We start from the raw sequence: 7,919 nt of genomic DNA, 5'->3' as shown, positions 1-7,919 counted from the left end.
GCGATTGATTATGCCTGAGTTTGTAAATGTGAGTGTGCATGTATGTGTAATTTCCCTAACACAAGGTTGTTAGAGGTGACACACACACATACAAAAAGAAAAATCTCCATTGTATTCAAGGGTGCCAAAATAAATTTCTGCCGTGGGTACCAAGTAACCTAGATATGCCTCTGGTTACTGAGATATTGTGAAGACCAGTGAAGAGTAGACCTTAGAGAGGGTATATTGTATTGGTGTGGTAGACAAACAAACATTTTCAAACATTGTCAAGTGACAGTATAAAAGAAAAAAGGAGGAGCTGCAAATATTTTAAGATTTTCGAGATCTTCCAATGCATAAAGGACCACAATGAGCCTTCAATCTTTTACATCTCATCTCAATATTTATCTCTTCCAGAAAACCTATAGTCTCCTTCAGTAGTTTTCATTCCATAGAGCGGTCTGCCCCCTATTCTACCACTGGCCTTGATTTAATCCTAACAGCCATAAACAGGGGAGTCCGTCAGGAAGATGAGTCTGGCAGCAGCATACATTACGGTCTGAAGAGGAACTATGCAATTATATGAAAGGCCAATGAGTAATGAATTGCAATAGTTGAGTCAGGAAATAATGTCTGCATGAATAAGAACCTTAATTGTTTCTTGAGTTTGAAGAGCGTGAAGTTAGAGACTATATTTTTAAGGTGTAAGTTACAGGAGTTGGAGACAGCGTATGTGAGAAGAAGTGCTAAGACTTGAGTCAGAAGTAACACCAAGACATAAAGCTTGAGGGGTTAGGCTAATAGATGTTCCATTAATATGCAAGGAGATAGATGAGGGTTAACTATTTGAGGTGGATGAAAAGTTATACAGTTATACAAAGCTTACTTTTAAAAAAAAACCAGGAAGACATTCAATTAGAGATGGAAGAGAGGTCATTTGCGACGCATTCCAGGAGGGAGGTGATGGGAACATATAGATGGTATTGAAATCAAAAAGAGTTAGGAAAGATACCAAGAGAGTCCATGTAAATAGATAATACAAGAGAACCAAGAACCGATGCACCAACAATGCCATTGTTCTTACCAACAAAAATTATCTCAATTATCTTATTATTAACTATCCTTCCTTGGCTACGCTGCAGACAAATATATTATAAAAGTACATATTTGACACTATTATGGCATTATCCTCCACATAAGAACTCTTACCTCTAGACCTCATTTTGTCTATTACTATGCTGTTCCTGGTTTGGGTTCTGTCAATGGCACTTTCATTCTGGACACTAGCTGCTTCTCCATTTGGCAATTTGCAGAGCTTGTCTCCCCAAACAAATAAACCTCATTATATCATTCATCTATTATTCCTATGGTTAAGTCTATCTACAGAAACTTTCCAGCATATAGATGAAAAATTATAAAACCATGGAATTAATTGCATTTAACAGAGCTGTGCAAGTGTGTTGCAGTTAGTGAGAATACAGATAATTTGTTTGTAAAATATATAGCCAATTAAAATAGGTTTCCTCATATCCTTTTTTTTATTCAGTATCTTTTGCCAAATAAAATCAATGCAAATCAACTATAAGCAGTACATAGACGACATATTTTTAATCTGCAATGGTTCAGTGGATCTTTTAAAAACATTTTTAACGTTTTTAAATACGAATGATTGGGGAATAATATTAACCACGGAACATAGTAAAGAAAGTGTTAATTTTTTAGACCTAACTATTTTTATAGAAAATAATTGCATCAAAGCCAAAACTTTTCTAAACCGGTAGATGTGAACAATTACATCTACCTAAACAGTTGCCATTTTTCTCCCTGGTTGAAAAATATCCCAAAAGCACAACTAATGAGAATTCGTAGAAACTGCACAGACCAAAGCACTTTTGAGATTCAAGCCATTAAAATCAAAAAAGATTTTATGGAAAAGGGGTATGAAGAATCCTCCCTTGTAAACACTATAAAAGAAGTAAATACTATGGAGAGATCTACCTTGCTAGAATATAAGCCCCAAAGCAGAAATGAAAATAACAATTTGCCTTTTACCGTATATACTCGTGTATAAGTCGATCTCATGTATAAGTCGAGTGCAGTTTTGTGACCAACAATTGTGAAATATGCTATGCCTCGTGGATAAGTCGAGGGTAAAACTTGGGGCTATGAAATTCTGTGATTTTTATAATTATATACACACACACTCATACAAACACACACTCTGCATTATATACACACACACACTCTGCATTATATAAACACTGTGTGAATGCAGAGTGTGTGTTTGTATGAGTGTGTGTGTGTAGTGTGTGGGGAGGGCATTTTTATTATTTTTAATTTTTTATTTAAATATTCTAATTTTTTATTTTAATATTATAATTATTTTAAATTTTAATATTTTTTTATTAAATTTTTTTTTTATTATTCACATTTTTTTTTTTGTCCCTGGTGGTCCAGTGGTGTGTACTGTGCAGGAGGGGGGCTGGCAGGAAGCGTTTACTTATCTTTCCTGCAGCTCCTGTCAGCTCCCTTCTCCTGCGTTCTGGTCAGCTCCCCTGTAAGTCTCGCGGTCTGCGTGCCGCGTTGCCACGGTAACCCGTGGCAATGCTCTGACGCCGCGGCTCTTGCAAGATTTACAAGGGAGGAGAAGGGAGCTGCAAGAAAGGTAAGTAAACGCTTCCTGCCAGCCCCCAACAGGACCGCCGGGCTTGTAATGAGCCTGGCGGTCCTGGTCTGTATTATGGCAATGTAAGTTGCCATAATACAGACATTGACTCAAGTATAAGTCGAGTGGGGGTTTTTCAGCACAAAAAATGTGCGGAAAAACTAGACTTATACTCGAGTATATATGGTATTTGTAAATTTTAATCAAGAAAGCCACAAAATTAAACAAATAATAAATAAACATTGGCCTATGTTAAGGAACGATCCTATGTTATACTCTATATAACCAGAGAGACACAAATTAGTATATAGAGGAGCACCTAATCTAAGACAAAAACTAGTACACAATCATATTAAAGAAAATACACCCACCCCCTTTTTTCAAAAATACGTTTTTTTTGGCTGTGGACAGTGCTTAGCCTGTAGAAACACGAAAAACACCAAAAGACATATCAGAATTCTATGACCCAAAAGGGAAAAATAAATATAAAATACGTCAAATGATTACATGTTTCTCAAAAAGGGTAATATACATACTAAAATGCTCATGTAATCTGTTTTATGTAGGCAGAACCAAACGTCCCTTACAAACAAGAATAAATGAACACATAAGAAACATTAACCCCTTAAGGACACATGACATGTGTGACATGTCATGATTCCCTTTTATTCCAGAAGTTTGGTCCTTAAGGGGTTAAAAAAGGCTATGACAAACATAATGTTTTCAGAACATTTTAATTTAATACACAATAAAGATCCCCAGTTTTTAGAATTTATGGCAATCCAAAAGGTTACACTGAATTGGCGAGGGTAAGATGAAATTAGAAAATTAGGAAAGATCGAAACCAAATGGATCTTCAATTTAAACACTTTAGCTTCTTCAGGTCTAAATGCAGATTTTGAATTATGTCATTTTCTATAAATCAGACCATATATATATGTTCAGAATACACCAGTTATTAACACCTTTTTTTCACTGGTTAAATATTTATATGTCTTTTATATATGGGATATCACAGGATTTTTAACTACATATATTTTATTAACTTGGATAAAAAACAGTATTCTTCTGACTAAATCTGCATATATAAGGCACTGTATGATGAACATATGGGACAAGGTTTAATACATATATGTATATATCTTGAATATTTATTTTAACACAATAATATACACTTTTCTCTTTTTACTCTGATCCCCATATTGTTATGAGCCTAAGCAGGCTCTAATATAGACTTGATAGCCTGCATTTATGGACTACATTCCCCATAAAGTACCGGACGAAAACCGGAAGTTGCGCACGGCGCGCAAAGCATCATGGACCTTGTAGTGCCGAAAAAACGGAAGTGACGCGCCGGCTTTTAGCCGCGTCACGTGAAACAGAGGACCAATCCGATATTTTAAACGCTTAAAATACAGCACAATGAGAGGACCTTCACAAGCTGACTGAGGAAGCCGTTTTTACCAGCGAAACGCGTTTTGGCTTTAAAGTGGACTCATTATTTCTTGGACCAACAATATTTGAAATATGCTGTTTTTATATTTGTTTTTATCTTCTAAAAATATATTTTTATAGTGATTTTATACATATTTTGTAATAAATTCCCTTATTGTATCCAATCCACTGTATCCTGCACAAGTGATTCCAGGGAAGAGGTAGTGTCACCCCACAAATTGACACTAGGCTTATATACTTAGAGCCAGTTACCAAAAGGCTCTAAAAAAGGTGAGCACTTTAATTTAATTTTATCTACATGAAATTATTATTAAAGATGCTACACTTAGTTTAAAATATCTGTGTCTTTTACATACGTTGTGGAGAGGAACATACGCACTTTTCCTTGGAGAGAGGGGTCATGTGATCTACCCTAAAAGACACAGACGCTTGGAAGTTTAGAGCCTAATAAACTTGAAAAGGCTCTAAAAAATGTGAGTGTAGATACATCTGTTGCTCACTTAACCTTTTACTATAGTATCTAATATACTGCACAATTATTTGTATATTTTTTTCTGTTTTCTTTTGTATGTACATTACACTGGAGAATATAGAGGATAAGTGTCTTTGAACAACAGGTAAAACACTGTGTCCTCACAGATTATATAGCGCTGCACTCTTAAAGACAGAAGACCTAAGGGGTGGCAACACCTATTAAGTCTGAAGTCTTTATTGTTCTTTGGTGATTGTCTTTGTATGGTGGGTTTTGAGGAGTACCCATAGAGTGTATACAGCAGCTTGAATTTACTTTTCCCCAGACACATCTATCACCTAGCGCCACGTATTCCACACCTATTGTAAATATATTCAAATCAACTAATACTCACCAAGTGTGTGTATGTGTTATCTGGCATAGAATCAATAAAATAGGAATTAATTCTTGAAAAACAACACAAAAAACAAATTGTATCTATATATCTCCAAATACACTTTTACCCACTCCGAGTTTGGGGAAAAGTGTAGAGACACTTAGTAGCTTGATTATCGTTTAGTCCCAGTTCAGGTCTCAAACATTTTTTTGCTCACTTGTGTCTTACAAAGTGTCACAGTGTCATACCCCAACATGCAGAGTTCAGGACAGCAAGGAAAAAAACAAGGAAATAACTTATAACTGAGCCTTAGAATGGCCAAATTTAAAGGTGCATCGATTAAGTTCTCAGCAGCACCCAAGTAGACCAAGGCTAGAAGATTCCCTATATCAGCGAAATTAGCATAATGTAGGGAAATAAGGAGAAACTATTTATTTAGAGGCAATTAAGGGGACTCCCTGATGTCACACCCAATGCCAGTTCAGTAAGCGGTCTTAGGTGCCAGAGTTTTACAGAAGAACGGGATACTCTTTTTACATGTGGCCTTTTTTACCACAGTAAAGAGTCCCTCTTTCCTCTAAAACAGCTTTTCTGCTTCAGTTAGTTTGGTAACCCCTAACTGCATAGGTTCTGACTGTTGCACAGTGGAGACCTTGAGATTGACAATCTCAGGCATGACGGATACAGTAAGGTGTCTGTTACTACTCTTGGTATACTGTATATCTCAAATATCTATATCAATGAGGTAGTTGATAAGATCCTCCAATGCTACAGGAAGTTCTCTGGCAGTTTCCTCATCCAATATAGTATCAGATAACCCTTCTATGAAAGCTGTAGCAAGCCCATTATTGTTCCAGTCTACCTGAGAAGTCAATGTTCTGATCTGGATCACATAGTCAGCAGCTGACCTGAATCCCTGCTTGATCCTCATTAATGCTTCAGCAGCATTTTAGCCCTACTGATAGTGTTAAAGGTCCTACAAAAAGCTTTAAGGAAACCTTTGAAATCATGAACCAGAAGACCATTAGCCTCCCATATGGGGTTAGCCCACTCAGGTGCCTTATCAGTGATCTGATGCATGAGAAACCTGTCAGGATCGGGACAGGGATCCAACACGCAGAGTACAAAGAGTAGATAGATACGTATACCGGACCTTAGGATGGCCGGACTAACGTAAGAACTACGTATAGAATGGTCAGAGACAAGCCGAGGTCGAGGGAACGAGAAGACAGGTAAGCGAAAGACAAGCCGGGTCAAAGGATAACAGAGAAGCAGAGTAGTAACAACAAAGCCGGGTCAGAACCAAAAGATAATCAGGATACAAGAGCACTGTGTGACTAGACTGGCTAGAACCACGACAGGGCAATGAGCAAATGCGGAAAGTTCCATTAAATACCCTGGCTCTAGAGAGTAATCACGCCTCCGACGAGTCCTGATTCGTGTTCCGGACTTGAGTGGCAGGTCGGACTGGATTAGCGTCATGACGTCGGCTATTGAGCGCCGCGTCATAAAAGGAAGTAGCTCCCTCGCGGCCGGCGTGTAAACGACCGAGGGAACCGCGAGGAACGGGAGAAATAGACCTTCTGGAAGGAGAAACGTCTAAGTCTCTACCTCTCTCAGAGGTAGAGACTACAGGTACCCTGACAGTACCCCCCCTCTCAGAAACGCCCACTGGGCGGAAGGAACCGGGACGAGACGGAAAGCAGGAGTGAAAAGCCCTGCGAAGACGAGGAGCATGGACATCCTCCTGGGGTACCCAAGTCCTCTCCTCAGGACCATATCCTTTCCAGTCCACCAGGTATTGAACCCTGCCCCGGGAGATACGAGAATCGATGATGGAGTTGATCTCGTACTCCTCCTGACCCTCAACCTGAACAGAGTGAGGAGGTGAGAACTTGGAGGAGAATCTGTTACAGATTAACGGTTTCAGCAATGAAACATGAAAAGAATTAGGGATACGTAATGCAGGAGGAAGCGCTAAGCGATACGCAACTGGATTAATTCGAGTCAGAATCCTGTAGGGCCCAATGTAGCGAGGAGCGAATTTCATAGAAGGTACCCTCAAACGAATGTTTCTAGTGCTCAACCATACCCTATCCCCAGGCACAAAACTTGGAGCCGCCCTTCTGCGTTTATCAGCGTGTTTTTTGTACAGTAAGGAATTATGTAAGAGAATTTGTCGAGTCTGATCCCACAACTTCCTCAGATTGGCAACATGAACATCAACCGACGGTAACCCTTGGGAAGAGGGAACCGAAGGAAGAATGGAAGGATGAAAGCCATAATTCATGAAGAAGGGGCTAGAGCGAGTTGAATCGCAAACGAGATTATTGTGTGCGAACTCTGCCCAAGGAATCAGACCGACCCAATCGTCCTGGTGTTCAGAAACAAAACAACGCAGATATTGCTCAATTTTTTGATTGGTACGTTCAGCAGCTCCATTAGACTGAGGATGATAGGCAGAAGAAAAATTCAATTTGATGCCTAGTTGAGAACAGAATGATCTCCAGAAACGTGAAACAAATTGAGAACCTCTATCAGAAGTAATTTCAGAAGGTATCCCATGTAAGCGAAAAATCTCTCTTGCAAATATTTCCGCCAATTCAGTGGAAGTCGGAAGTTTAGGTAAAGGTACAAAATGTGCCATCTTGGTAAACCTATCAACCACCGTGAGGATAACAGTCTGTCTTTTAGAAGCAGGCAAATCCACAATAAAGTCCATAGCCAAACAGGTCCAAGGTTTCTCTGGAATCTCCAAGGAATGTAAAAGGCCATATGGAAGCGAATGAGATAGTTTGGTCTTAGTACAGACCTCACAAGCTCCGATGAAATCCTTAACATCCCTCCGTAAAGAAGGCCACCAGAAATCCTTAGAGATCAAGGAATATGTTTTGCGAATGCCCGGATGACCAGCTACCTTACTCTCGTGAAGACACTGTAAGAGCTCCAATTGGAGTTCAGGGGGGACGAAG

The sequence above is a fragment of the Pelobates fuscus genome, chromosome 2 (assembly GCF_036172605.1).
Source record: "Pelobates fuscus isolate aPelFus1 chromosome 2, aPelFus1.pri, whole genome shotgun sequence".
Lineage (NCBI taxonomy): Eukaryota > Metazoa > Chordata > Amphibia > Anura > Pelobatidae > Pelobates > Pelobates fuscus.
Note: the sequence above shows the minus strand (reverse complement) of the source record.